This window comes from Magnolia sinica, chromosome 17, assembly GCF_029962835.1.
Source record: "Magnolia sinica isolate HGM2019 chromosome 17, MsV1, whole genome shotgun sequence".
Taxonomy (NCBI): Eukaryota; Viridiplantae; Streptophyta; class Magnoliopsida; order Magnoliales; family Magnoliaceae; genus Magnolia; species Magnolia sinica.
Genome location: NC_080589.1, coordinates 22313586 through 22328585, shown reverse-complemented (window position 1 = coordinate 22328585; position 15000 = coordinate 22313586). Strand labels below are relative to the sequence as shown.

Genomic DNA, 15000 nt, shown 5'->3' with positions numbered 1-15000 from the left:
TTTTTCTGTTGGTCCATGCCCAGTCCTGAAAACTGCTCAACCAGTCGTGTAAATAGTGCTCAACCAGTCGTGTAGTGCTCGACTCATTTTTAAACGAGTAATTTGGACTTACATGACCAGTCATGTGATGTCCACGACCAGTCGAGCAGGCCACTCGACCAGTCGTGAGACCCACAAGGCCAGTTGTACAACTGAAAAATCTTATCGTGCCAGAATTTTTGAAAATCTGTTTGGATAAGGCCAGTCGTGCGAACCAATTTTTCACCTATAAATAGTGCTCAAATTTCAGAGTTTCATATTCAATTCTTATCATTCTTAAGCAATCACTCTGAGATTATTTTGAGTACATTCTAGGCTATTTTATGCATATTTAAGATTCTTTAAAATAGCTCTTGTATTTTGATTTTGATTCTCTATTCCATTCTTATATTAAAAAGGGATATTTGATTTACCCTTTCACGAGATCAAAATCAAAGCAAAGCCCTTGCTAATTTAATTAAAAATCATCTAGACTTAGAACCCTATAAACTTGTGAGATTGAACGTTGAACATCTACGTCGTCATCAAGTTGGTTCTACCGGACTACTTCAAAATCTTCATATGGATAAGTATTTTACTTTTTCTGTAATTCAATTCTGTTTTGGTTTGTGAGATTGTTCCAGAAAATCTCCATTTGTGGTTTGTCTGAGGTGATCCAAAAAACTCAGAGCATGGGGTTTTTGAATTGTGTAAGCCCACTTGAAAGACACAATTGTGAAGGTTTTAGGTGAACCTTGAAAAACCTATTTTGGATTAGTGAACAATAATATCCCGAGGGAGTGGATATTAGGAGTGGAGTAGTTGTGTGGCTGTTATTTAACAGTTGGTATACACACAAGTGAACCATTATAATTCTTTGTATTTGGTGGATGTGTGGTTGATTTCTTTATCTTTTATGGTTTAAGATTGTGGAATGTATTTGTGGATGTGAATGTTGTAATCTTTGCATTTCAACATTGTGTGGTGAATGTTATAATAGATTAGTTTCTATTTCTTTCATATCCTCTTCAGTTTGAGTTTTTGATACTCACCCACATTCTAGTAAGGTTGTCCTGCCATAAACCATTGGTTTTTGATGTTAGGTTGTCCTTAGAACCAAGTTTATATCAACCTCTCAATACTTAATTTTTGAGGTTATTATTTCCTTTGGTTATTTGCTTTTCTTTTGGCTATATTGTTATTTTTATTTTGCTTATTATTTTAATTTGGCGTTGTCCTATTCACCCACCCCCCCCCCCCCAGGACATTTTGCTCGGCCTTTTCAAGTAGTATCAAAGCCTAATAGCGTGTTTATTTGAATTTAATTCTTGAGCTAGCCGATCTGAGCATTTAAGATGTCAAATTTTCATAGCCTTTCTATCACTATGCCTCCACCTTTTGATGGCTCTAATTATGCTTATTGGAAAGCCATAATGAGAATATTCTTGAGGTCTATTGATGAGAATGTGTGGCAAGCCATAATAACTAAATGGACTCCACATACTGTTGAAGTTGTAGGCCTTGATGGAACTAAAACTCTAAAAGTTGCTCCTTATAGCACTTGGACCACTCTTCAGAGAACTGAGAGTATTGCCAATGCCAAGGCTTTAAATGCAATCACTTGCGCACTATCGCCAGATGAATTCAAACAAATTATATCTTGTGATACTATGAAACAAGCCTGGGATATCTTAGAAATGACACACGAGGGTACGACTACTGTCAAGAAATCTAAACTACAAATCCTCACAACTAGGTTTGAGGAAATACGTATGGAAGAAAGTGAAACATTCATGGACTTCTATACCAAGTTGAATGACATAGTCAACTCTATGTGGGGTCTTGGAGATAGCATCCCAGAAAGCAAAGTATGTGCAAAGATACTATGCTCACTACCTGAAAGGTTCAATTCGAAAGTCACGGCCATTCCGGAACTTCGTGACACAGATCATATGCAGGTTGAAGAACTGGTTGGTTCGTTACAAACCTACGAGTTAAACTTTAAATCTTCGAAAGGTAAATTTATTGCCCTTAAATCTTTTAAAAGTATTTCTCATGAAAATAATAATTCTGATTTAGACACTTCTGAAGATGATATGGCCCTTTTAGCTAAAAAAATTTATAAGATTTTCAAAAGTAAAAAAGAGGGTTGATGTTCAAAAACCCGTTGAAAAGAAAATATCAAGATCTAAAAATTGGAAATCTTTAAAAGACAGCCAATGCTACAACTGCAATGAATATGGGCATCTAACAAACAAATGTCCTAAAAAGGACAAACCTAAAAAGAAAGGTATGTTGGCTACATGGGATGAATCTTCCTGCTCTGAAGCCTCTTCTGAGTCAGAAGATTCTGAAACTGAGTCGGGTAATGATGTTAAAGCCCTAATGACTCTAGCCAAGTTCACTTTCTCAGATAATGATACAACCAGTGAAGAAAATCTGGGAAGTGATCATGAGAATGAAAAAGATCTTAAGGATGCTTATGATGCCTTATACAGGGAAAGTTGTAAAATAGTTGTTAAATTAAAACTTCAGAAAGAAAAGTTTTTAAAATTGAAAGAGAATTTTGATAATCTGGTTTTGAAAAAATCACATCTTTTATATTACTTTGGAAAAACTAAGTGTGACTTAGATTTCAAAACGTCCCAAGTTAAAAACTTAAAATCTGAAAGTGAAAACCTAAAACTGGAAGTCTCTTCACTTTTGAGTTTGAAGGACACATGGAGGTATGCCCAAGGTGACCCTAAATTAGAAAAATTTCTATCTGAATCCAAAAAATGTGGTGATCAATCTGGATTGGGCTATGATAAAAATACTCCTCCCAAATATAAGAATACTCCTCCTAAATTTGTTAAAGGAGAGTCTTCTAACTCAAAAGGAAAAATTCGGAATCAAAATATTTCTAAAATGACTAAAACTTTTTAGTCTTTAAATCCTAAAAAGAACCATATCAACTATAAAAATCAGAACCGTAATCCTTTAGCTGAGAAAATTGTAAACTTGCTTAAGGAGCTCTTAAAATCTAACTCAATGGGTAGGACGTATAACAATTATAAACAGAAAAAGACCAACTATATTCCTAAACCCAAAAGTGTAATGAAATGGGTCCCTAAGGTTGCTTGTTTGGTTGCCCACACCGCATTCAAAGCCATGAGTCATTCAAAGTAGTACCTGGATAGTGGTTGCTCCAGACATATGACAGGTGACAAAATTTTGTTCACCAGTCTTAAAGACATGACTGATGGTTCAGTCACATTCGGTGATGGTAACAACTGCAAAATTATTGGCTATGGTACAGTTCAACTCCCTAACCTCCCTCTTTTTTAAAATATTTTAAATGTAGAAGGTTTAAAACATAATTTACTAAGCATTTCTCAAATTTGCGATAATAATCATAGTGTAAAATTTTCAAACCAAAAATGTGAAATCTTAAATAAGAATGGTTCTGTAATATTAACTGGTCACAGAACTTCTGAGAACTGCTATATAGTTAGTGACTCAAGCTCATCTAAGCTATCGTGTTACATGGTCCATACCGATGAAACCGAACTATGGCATAAGCGCGTAGGACATGTACACTACCGCAACTTGTATAGATTGAGCAAAAGTGATTTGGTAATAGGTCTACCCAAAATAAAAAAAGTGGATAAGATATGTGGCGAGTGCCAGATTGGTAGACAAACCAAGAGTGCTCACAAAAAAGATAAACTCCAATGTCACATCTAAACCACTCGAACTACTCCACATGGATCTCATAGGACCAACTAGAACAAAGAGTCGAGGCGGCAAGAAGTATATTCTAGTCATTGTAGATGACTTTACCAGGTATACTTGGGTAGTCTTCTTAGGAGAGAAATCTAAAACTCTCGACGAAGTAAAAAGGGTACTTAAACGTATCCAAAATGAAAAAGAGTTACAAGTCACTAGGATCCGTAGTGATCATGGTTATGAGTTTGAAAATAGCAGTTTTGAGAAATTTTGTAGTGACCAAGGAATATCACATGAATATTTTGCACCCAAAACACTACAACAAAATGGGATAGTGGAAAGGAAAAATAGGGTGCTTCGAGAAATGGCTAATGTAATGTTAAATAGTATGAAGCTTCCTAAAATTCTCTGGGCTGATGCTGTAAATACTGCTTATTATATAATTAACCGTGTTTACATTAGAAAATTAAATAATAAAACGGCTTATGAGATGTGATTTGCTAAGAAGCCTTCTGTCAAATACTTTCGAGTTTTCGGCAGTAAATGCTATATCTTACGTGATTGAGAACATCTGGGTAAATTTGATACCAAAAGTGATGAAGGGATATTATTAGGGTATGCTCTGAATAGTCGAGCATATCGGGTACTCAACAAGAGGACCGATGTAATACAAGAATCTATTAATGTGGTTATTGATGATCATATGAATACACCTGTCTCAAGTTCAGAAGATGATGAAGTTTTTCAAATTGATAAACCAGATTCTTCATCTAATCAAAATAACACTGAACTACGATTAAATAAAGATCATCCTACTAATCAAATCCTTGAAAATTCCCTCACTAGTGTACGCACTCGTAAACAATTAGAAGATATGTGTAACTACGTGTGTTTTACATCTCGGATGGAACCGGCTAACATAAAAGAAGCCCTTACTGATGAAAACTGGATTGTAGCTATGCAAGAAGAGCTCAATCAGTTTGTAAGAAATGACGTTTGGTATTTAGTTCCAAGACCAACTGATAAACATATTATTGGAACAAAATGAATTTTTAAGAATAAGTCTGATGAACTTGGTAACATAATTAGAAACAAGGCTAAGCTGGTTGTACAAGGGTATACTCAAATTGAAGGTATTGATTATGATGAAACCTTTGCCCCAGTAGCTCGTCTTAAATCAATCAGACTGTTTATATCCATTGCGTGCTTTAAAAAATTCAAAATATATCAAATGGATGTTAAGAGTACATTTTTAAATGGTGATTTGCATGAAGAAGTATACGTTGAACAACCAAAGGGTTTTGAAGACCCTAAGCATGTTAATCATGTTTATCACCTGAAAAAGGCACTCTATAGTTTGAAACAGGCTCCCAGGGTATGGTACAAGAAATTAACTAAATTCTTATTAAGTCATGAGTTTGTAATGGGGAGTGTAGATAAAATATTATTTGTTAAGAAACATAAAGATCATATTTTAATTGTGCAAATTTTTGTTGATGACATCATCTATGGATCTACCTGTGCGAACATGTCTGTTGAGTTTGCAGATCTTATGAAATTCAAATTCAAAATGAGCATGGTTGGAAAACTAAATTATTTCATAGGGTTGCAAATTAAACAGCTTCCTGATGGATTCTTCATCTCTCAAACCAAATATGCTCTGAACTTAGTTAAAAGGTTCGGATTTGAGAGTGGGAAGAATTTTGATACTCTAATGAGTACCATTCTGAAAGTCTCTAAGGATTCAACAGGTAAGAGTGTGAATCCTAAGTTGTATCGTAGTATGATAGGAAGTTTACTTTATTTAACTAAGAGTCGACCGGATATTGCTTTTAAAGTTGGAATTTGTGTCAGATATCAATTGGACCCTAAAGAGTCCCACTTGATTGTTGTTAAGCGAATTTTGTGATATGTCGCTAGTTCAGCTAATCTTGATCTCTTGTATCCACATGATGCTAGTGTGCAATTAGCTGGTTACACGGATGCTGATTGGGCTGGCAACATTAATGATCGTAAATAAACCAGTGGTGGTTGTTTCTATGTTGGGAACTATCTAGTTTCTTGGTTAAGTAGGAAATAAAGTTCTGTATCGCTCTTTAATACTGAGGCTAAATATATTGCTGCAGGTAATGTATGCACTCAACTATGGATAAAGAGAATACTAAGCGATTACGGAATTATGCAAGAATCTATGATGTTATATTGTGATAACACAAGCGCAATTAATATTTTCAAAAATCCTATTCAGCATTCACGAACCAAGCACATTGACATTAAGTATCATTATATTCATAAATTGGTGGAAGAAAAGATAATTTCATTAGAATATATTCAGTCTGAGAATCAACTAGCCGATGTATTCACAAAATCGCTCGACAAAAATCGATTTGCAAAATTGAAATTTGATCTTGATATGTGCAATATGAATTGATGATTTATGTTCATTTGTATCATAATGTATGTATATATTATTTTATATTTTTTTAATTTAAATATATGCAAAATTGTACATTTTCTATGTTACACGACCAATCGAGTACACACTCGACCACTCGTGACACGACCGATCGAGTATGTACATGACCAGTCGTGAAATGCGTGAATTGGGTTTTTATTTGGGAAAAAATGATTTTTCTTAATTTCCTTCTTCTCCATCAAGCCCAACCACGACCGGTCGAACCCATCTCCGATTACTCTCCGGTTAGTGCTTCATTTTTTATTTTCTTATGTATTTAAGTTCATTGATCATCCTTAATCTTGTTTTTGCTTCTTATTTCTTTGTTATCTTGTTGCAATGGAAGGAAGAAATAGGAAGAGAACCACTCGCGGTCCCTCTTCTTCCCGTTTCACACCCACTACCGTGTGTCATCTTCAGCCTTCCGAAGAGGATCCTGAGAGTATGCGGTATTTCTGTCTTAGAAATGTTATTGTTGAGAGTGTTGTCCTTGTTAATCATATTGAGCGCTTCAACATTGTCTCTCTCCTTCATGCTGTAGGTTGGGAAAACATACTATCTTGAGGTGGTTCTGCATACCGATCCATTGCGCAGGGCATCTACGCTTGTATTACTGAGTTCTCTCAAGATGATTTGACATTTATTGTGTTAACTAAAGAAGGTCCAATTAAGGTAGACCGTCATTTGATTTCAGTAATCATGAATATACCTATTGTTGATAACGGTGTACCCATATCTACTTTGCAAGCTAGACCTTCTGAAAATGCTAAACAATTTATTACAAGAGTTCTCTGTAACATGAATGTAGAATGAAATGATGGTACTGCGCTCAGTTCCAAATATATGTTACCCAGATACAGGGTCTTGCATCGTATTTTTATTTCAAATGTCTATCCTCGATCAGGTTACAAGACTGAGCTGACCTCTTTTATGGGCCGCATTATGCATTCTGTTATAACTGGCATCCATATCTGTCTTCCTTCTCTTATCCGTCATTATATTATTCAGTTTTGTCTTCACCCTGGTCATAACGATATTCCTTTCACTTATCTTATAACTGCTTTAGCTACTCATGCTTTGGTAGTTATATCTGTTGGGGAAGGTTCTATTAATCTTCATCCATTTAACAATTTGAATATCAACAAGATGAACTTGGACTTGGCACCTAGTCAAGTTGATGGGAATGCTGGAGGAGATGAAGAAGCTGAAGATGTTGACGCTTTACCTCAAGAAGACGTTAATATGGATGATTTATTTGATGAACTTAAATCAGATTTTGAGGCTGACCCTGATTATCAGCCTTCTGATTTTGCTGAGAGGTTGCATACTCTTCAGGAATAGGTGGCTCAACTTTGAGTAACCTAAGATTCTCAATTTGCTTATATGCGCAAATATATGAGGCGCATTAATAAGGGTTTACATCAAATTGATCCATCTATTCCTACTCCCTCTTTAGGATCTAACTAGTTTCGTTTTGATTTGGATGTATCTATAATAACTTAATTCTAACTCTTTTCCCTATAACTGCTTGGAAAATGTTGTTTAAACTCTTATCTATGGTATCAGTTCAGATACTTTGTCTTATTTGCTTTGGATTAGTAGTTATTAATTCTACTTGCTCTCTTATTATCTTCCTTTATCATTATTCGCTTCCTTTGTCATGTTGTGACAAAAAGGGGGGAGATCATTGTTGAATGATATGAGGATATGATAGCTATGATGAATGGGCTAATATTTTTTTTGCAGAGAGTAGTGTGGATTAAGGGGGAGAGTTGATTTTTTATTAGTATATTATTGATTATGGATCATATCATAATATGTTTATGGAATGTGTTCTTTGAATATCTATTATGCATATTGTAATTTTGGTTTTGTCACAAATTTAACAAAGGGGGAGATTGAAAGTGCCATGTTAATAAACCCTAAGTATTGTCAAATTTTGGTGTGCCAAACCAATTCAAGTTTGTATCTTGATTTGTATCAAGCCTGTGCATCTGTTCACATTGAATCTTCGACGTTCGTTCTATTCATGCTGAATTTATCTTGAATCTTCAACGTTTGTTCTGTTCGTGCTGAATTTATCTTGCTGATATATACAATGAACTTACCGAGATCTTTAAACTTGATGAAATCAAGACTTAGTTTTCAAGAACATTGCAGTTCAAGATTTAGAACTAGAAAAGTTCAAGAACTCAAGACCTAGTTGAAGACTATGTTCGATATGTCGAGTTCAAGCTTCGAAGAGCGCAAGAATTAAAGTTACTGAAGCGATAGCTTGATGGTTCATATGTTCTATCTCACAAGTAAGGTATGATTGACTTAGATTGACCATAGATCATGATTAGATCATTTCATACTTGTGGTAAGTCATTTTGGTCATTTTATAAGTGTAAAATTCTACTCTTTCAACTAGCCCTAGCACTAGCTCGACCAGTCCTAGAATTTTCTCGACCAGTCCAGGATTTATTATGAATTTTTAGAATTTTTTTGTTGGTCTACGACTAGTCCTGGAAACTACTCGACCAGTCATGTGAATAGTGCTTGACCAGTCATGCAGTGCTCGTGTAAGACCCGTATCCTAGCATGTACTGTTCCATAGGCTTCTGCAGGCCTCCCGGTCGAATTCCAGAGACCCGCGATCTGTTATCAACATTTGCACACGATCCTAAGTCATGTCCCGTATATCAGAGTCGGCTCAACTCGAAACTTGTATCCTTGCGATCGCGTCGTCGCCGCGGTTCCAACGCCGCGTATTACATGGCGAGGCGATACCCAGGCCAGGAGATATAAGCCTGCTTCTGGTTCGAGGAAAACGCTGCACATTTGCATACCCAAGATAATCTTTCAAATCAATCACGTCACATCCTATCAATTAAGTACCACATCACCTCACATGTCAAGTACATACCCTATCCCCAAGCAACCCCAAACTCAAAGCAACTCATCCCTTACAAGTCAAAGTACACATCACCCATCCCTCTCACTCCTTACAACCTCTCTCTCTTTCATTTCTCTCTCATTCCTCCCAAGCAACCAAGCACCCAATGTCCATGGCTTCCATGGAGAAGCTAGTGTGGCCCACCTTCCTACCTCCCATCTCCACCGTCCAAGCATCATCTCAACCGTTGAAGTGCATTCCATGGAGCTCTAGGACGCATCGGTGGAAGAAGAAGTTCAAGAAGATGATTGGTGGGTGATTTTATGTGTTGATTTTGTGATTTAAGGGCCCACTTATGGTGGGACCCATCTTGATGTATGTGATTGTAAACTAGAGGGGCCCATAGTGGAGGGGTCCCTCCCCTTCTTACGTCTCTCTCTCTCTCTCTCTCTCTCTCTCTCTCTCTCTCTCTCTCTCTTTTCCCATGTTCCATGGCCCACCTAGTGTATGTGTCTATGGCCCACCATGATGTATCATATCCATGCCATCTACCCATGGGACCCACCTTGCTGGACTGTCCAGCGGACGGGACTGCTGCCTGTCCGTCTGAACAGGCCCGGAAGAAGGGATAAACAAGTAGCAGCTTATACCCAAGCTGGTGGACCCCAAGTGGACTCACCTTGATGTATATATTATATATTATATATTATATACATATTCTCCACCGTCCAGCAGCTGGATGGTGGAGCCTGCCTTGATAACGTGGAATCCACACCGTCCACGTGAATTTTTGGGGCCTGCCCCACTTGATGTATATGTTATCTCCACACCGTCCATTGTTTGGACGGTGGGACCCACCCTGCATGAACGTACGTGTAGGGTGCGGGGCCTACCATGATGCATGTTGTATCCATTCCATCCATTACGGATTGGCTGGTGTACCTCCTACCAACAGCAAGCTGCTATACTGACGCAGCAGGCTCTACGAGCCCCATCATGAGGTATATGTCGTCCATCCCTCAGCAACTCGTGGGCCCACCTCACACGTGTGACACGTGCGGGTGGGACCCACCTCGATGTATTTATTCTGCCCCACACCGTCCATCTGGACGGTGTAGGTGTGGGGTGCACAGTGATGTATGGGTTTAATCCCCATTGTCCATCCATTTGAGGATGTGGGCCACACCACGATGCATGTGTTTCTCCATTCGTCCATCTGTTTTGAGACGAGAGGCCCATTCCACACGTGTGGGCAGGTGGACCCCATCTTTATGTATCTGTTTTACATCCATGTTGTTCGCCAGTTTTGGGCTGTGTGGACCCATACCTTGATAATGTGTTGTATGCCACGCCTTCCATCTATGTGTGGTTCACCTTGACATATGTACTTTATTTACATGTTGTCCGTCCGTGGCCCACCTTGATGTATGCATTCTACCTTCATGTCATACATCTGTTTGCTGCATGTGGAGCCTACCTTGATGTATGATTGTATATCTAACAATCTGTCCAGTTGGGCTGGACGTGGGCCACCATGCTGCATGTATTTCATCCTTACCGTGCGGTTAAGCTGGATGTGGACCCCACCGTGATGTACATCTGTACTAGGGCCACCATGATCCATGTGCTGGAAACTCGCAACACCCAGGATAGTGGTCCACCTAGATGAATTTGCTGTATATCCAGGATGCCCATCCATTTTTCCTGGATTATAGGCTACCCATTGGGCCAATTTTTGTGGTGCAACAGGCCCACCTTGAGGCATGCATTATAGGCAATCTATCCACCTAATTTCCTGGGTTATGGGTTGCCCCATTAGGCCCACCTTGAGATGCAATGGACCCATCTTGATGTATGTGTTATAACCACGTCGTCCAGTTCGCTGGACGTGCGGCCCACTGTTATATGTGTTGTTCATCCATGCCAATCATTTGGTGTGCCCATTTCGAAGGTGCAAGCCCACCTATTCCAAAATTAAGGCCCATTAGTGCGGCCTATTGATGTAGCCCACTTGATATGTATGAGGCCCATTAGTACGTCCCATTGATATAGCCCACTTGATATGTATGAGGCCCATTAGTGCGGCCCATTGATGTATTCGACTTGATGTATATGAGGCCCATTGGTGTGGCGCAATGATGCGACTCGCTTGTTGTATATGAGGCCCATTGGTGTGGCCCAATGATGCGGCCCGCTTATTGTATATGAGGCTCATTAATGTGGACCATTGATGAGACCCACTTAATGTATTCGAGGCCCATGGTTGCAGCCCAATACGGTGTATGAATGTCCTATTACGTTGTGTATGAATCCCTTGTATGGGCCACACCTTGGGAGCAATGTTGGTTAAATATCCACATTGATGGGCAATGATGGTTGAAAGTCCTCATTGTGACCTTCCCTTAAACCGATTGTCAAGCCCGATTCCGTCTGTCGAGCCCGATTCCATTTGTCGAGGCTGATTCTATTTATCAAGGCCGATTTCGATTGTCGAGGCCTATTCTGACTGTCGAGGTGATTCCGTTTGTCAAGGCTGATTCCATTTGTTGAGCCCGATTTTGATTATCGAGGCTGATTCCATTTGTTGAGTCCGATTTCAATTATCGAGACTGATTCCATTTATCGAGGCTGATTCCGATTGTCGAGCCTAATTCCGTTGTCGAGGCCGATTCTGATTATTGAGGCTGATTGTCAAGGCCAATTGTTGGGGCCAATTTCGATTGTCAAAGCCGATTGTTGAAGCCGATTCTCATTTGTCGAGGCCGATTCTGATTGTAGAGGCCGATTTCGTTTGTCGAGGTCGATTCCATTTGTCGAGGTCGATTCTAATTATCGAGGCTGATTTCGTTTGTCAAGCCCTATTCCAATTATCAAGCCCAATTCCGTTTGTCGAGGCCGATTCCGATTGTCAAAACTGATTGTCGAGGCCAATTCCGATTGTCTAGGCACATTCTATTTGTCAAAGCCGATTCCATTTGTCAAGGCCGATTTCGATTGTCAAGGCTGATTTTGTTTATCGAGCCTGATTCCGATTATCGAGCGTGATTCTATTTGTCGAGGCCGATTCTGATTGTCGAGGCCGATTGTTGATACCGATTCCAATTGTCGAGGCCAATTATCAAGGGCGATTCTGTTTATGGAGGCCAATTGTCGAGGCCGATTCAGATTTGTCGAGACCGATTTCGATTGTCGAGGTCGATTGTTGAGGCTCATTGTTGAGGCCCATGTAATACGGCCCACTTGATGTATATGAAGCCCGTGTGATGTGGCCCACTGTGACCATGTGAGGCCCATCGTGACCATGTGAGGCCCATTGTAACCATGTGGGGCCGGTTGTGTTGTACAAAGCCCATCATGACCATGTAAGGCCCATTGTGATGGTATGAGGCCTATTGTGAATCTATGAGGACCATTGCGATGAGAGAGACGCATTATGATTATATGAGACCCGTCGTGACTAGATAAGGCCCATTGCGATGTGAGAGGCTCATAGTGATTGTGTGAGATCAATCATTATTATATTCGTTAATCATGCATAGCATCGTGTTACATGCCCATACGCATCATCTGTATGTTCGATATGAGATGTGGTTGACCATTACATATGCCATAGGGTAGGTTGTTTATGTGACTCCCTGATAGGTGGAGTTGCCCTACATGAGTGCATGGTATGCACAGGATTGATGCATGATTAGAATGTGTGACTCATGCATCTCACATTGTGTGATTATGATTACTGTACGCCCTAGCGACATCAAGGCTGTAGCCTCCACAAGCATATCGTGGATGGCCAGATGGGACACTAAAAATCTGTTCTACATGAGGTGTTATAGATATCCCTAGGTGAAAGTCCTTAAACCCTCTTGGTTCCAGAGGTTGCTCCAACATCTAGACCGAGTGGATGCATAAGCACACAAGGGCCGTATACCATTAGGCCGCGTCTGGGTGCGGCCTTACCTGCCCGAGAGGAGGGGACAAAGCTAGGCTGAGTTTAACCAGCTTGAGAAATGGGTCCACTATCGGCGAGCCGAGCCTAATATTGGCAGGCGGATAGTGAGGTATCTTCCACTCACCTTGTTGTACGCGATGGGGCGGCAATCTGGTTGGAGTGTAATAGACCCTGGTGATTTTCCAGAGAGGAACCGTACTGATATGTGGATTTATTGAGCAAGAGTTACATACTCATTCATTCATTCACTATCCACTCGGGCTGGTGGTGCGCAACTATTTGTTACGTATACCTTCGCAATGGCCAGGATTTCAGTTGGAGCGCATGACTAACCAAAGATCAGGAGTTTACCACATTGAGTCTGACTATCCAAATTTAGGTATGGGACTAGTTTGGATAAAATTCCCTTGTGATTGACCCCATAGCCTGCGATACTACGTACTATCATCTCGACTTCACTCCAGCTTGGTCATTTCATTCGCACCGCATATTGTATTATATCCACAACATTTAACATTTTGGGTTGCCATGTTTCTCCATTGATATGGCCTAGATACGGCTGACGGTATTCGTAGACTCATCAGGATTTGCATATTGCTTTGCATCCTCAGTATATGATATTGGCTGCTTATGTTTTTGCATCGCATAGCCTTGATATGGCCGTTAGCATTCATGCCTTACATCGCATAGCCTTGGTATGGCTGATAACATTCTTGGATTTAATAGTATGTTTCCTCTTACTATGATATTGTATGACTTATGAGATTATCAGTATTTCTGCTTACTCTGATATCTATGTGTTTAACAGTTACCTTGAGCACACACTTTTACCACCCTCTAAGCTTTATATAAGCTTATGCATGATAGATGTGTGCAGGTGACGCCTAGATGCAATCATAGCTGAGCAGGAGCAGGAGCATGCGGCCAAGCTTTTATGGAATTTTTATTATATGTATGTATTTTTCCATTCAGCATTGTACTCAAATGTTTATATTAGTGGATATGTGATGATGATGTTATTCTTGTGATTTGGGTATACTTGTGGTTATGCTTCTTACAAGATAAATGTATGCTGAAAAATCCTCCTTGTAGGATCCCAGGATTGGAATCTGGCATATGGGCATTGGGAGCCGAGAATGGGGTACTACGAAGGCCGTCAGTACTGGATTCGGCGATCGGAAATTTTGTGTGCCTGGTTTTCGAGTTTAGGGGTGTGACAGCTTGACTCATTTTCCAGCGAGTAATCTGAACTCACACGACCAGTCGCGTGGTGTCCACGACCAGTCGAGCAAGCCACTCGACCAATCGTGGGACCCACAAGGCCAGTCGTGCAACTAAAAAATCTTATCGCGCCAGAATTTTTGAAAATCTATTTAGATAAGGCCAGTCGTAGCTATTCAAAGGCTAGTCATGCGAACCGATTTTTCACTTATAAATAGTGCTCGAATTTCAGAGTTTTCTATTCAATTCTTATCATTCTTAAGCAATCACTCTGAGATTATTTTGAGTACATTTTAGGCTAGTTTGTGCATATTTAAGATTCTTTAAAGTAGCTCTTGTATTTTGATTTTAATTCTCTATTCCATTCTTATATTGAAAAGGGATATTTGATTTACCCTTTCATGATATCAAAATCAAAGCAAAGCTCTTGCTAATTTAATTAAAAATCATCTAGACTTAGAACCCTGTAAACTTGTGAGACCAAATGTTGAACATCTACATCTTCATCAAGTTGGTTATACCGGGCTGCTTACGAATCTTCATACAGATAAGTATTTTACTTTTTCTGTAATTCAATTCTGTTCTAGTTTGTGAGATTATTCCAAAAAATCTCCATTTGTGGTTTATCTAAGGTGATCTAGAAAACTCAGAGCGTGGGGTTTTTGAATTGTGTAAGCCCACTTGAAAGACACAATTGTGAAAGTTTTAGGTGAACCTTGAAAAACCTATTTTGGATTAGTAAACGCTAATATCCCAAGGGAGTGAATATTA

General features: G+C 39.3%; 1 protein-coding gene across 1 annotated transcript in view; it reads right to left on the bottom strand.

Annotated features, from left to right (window-relative positions):
* Positions 1–15000, bottom strand: part of LOC131231244 (uncharacterized) — a 23960-nt gene that overhangs the window by 4673 nt on the left and 4287 nt on the right. The gene's annotated exons all lie outside the window — the stretch shown is intronic.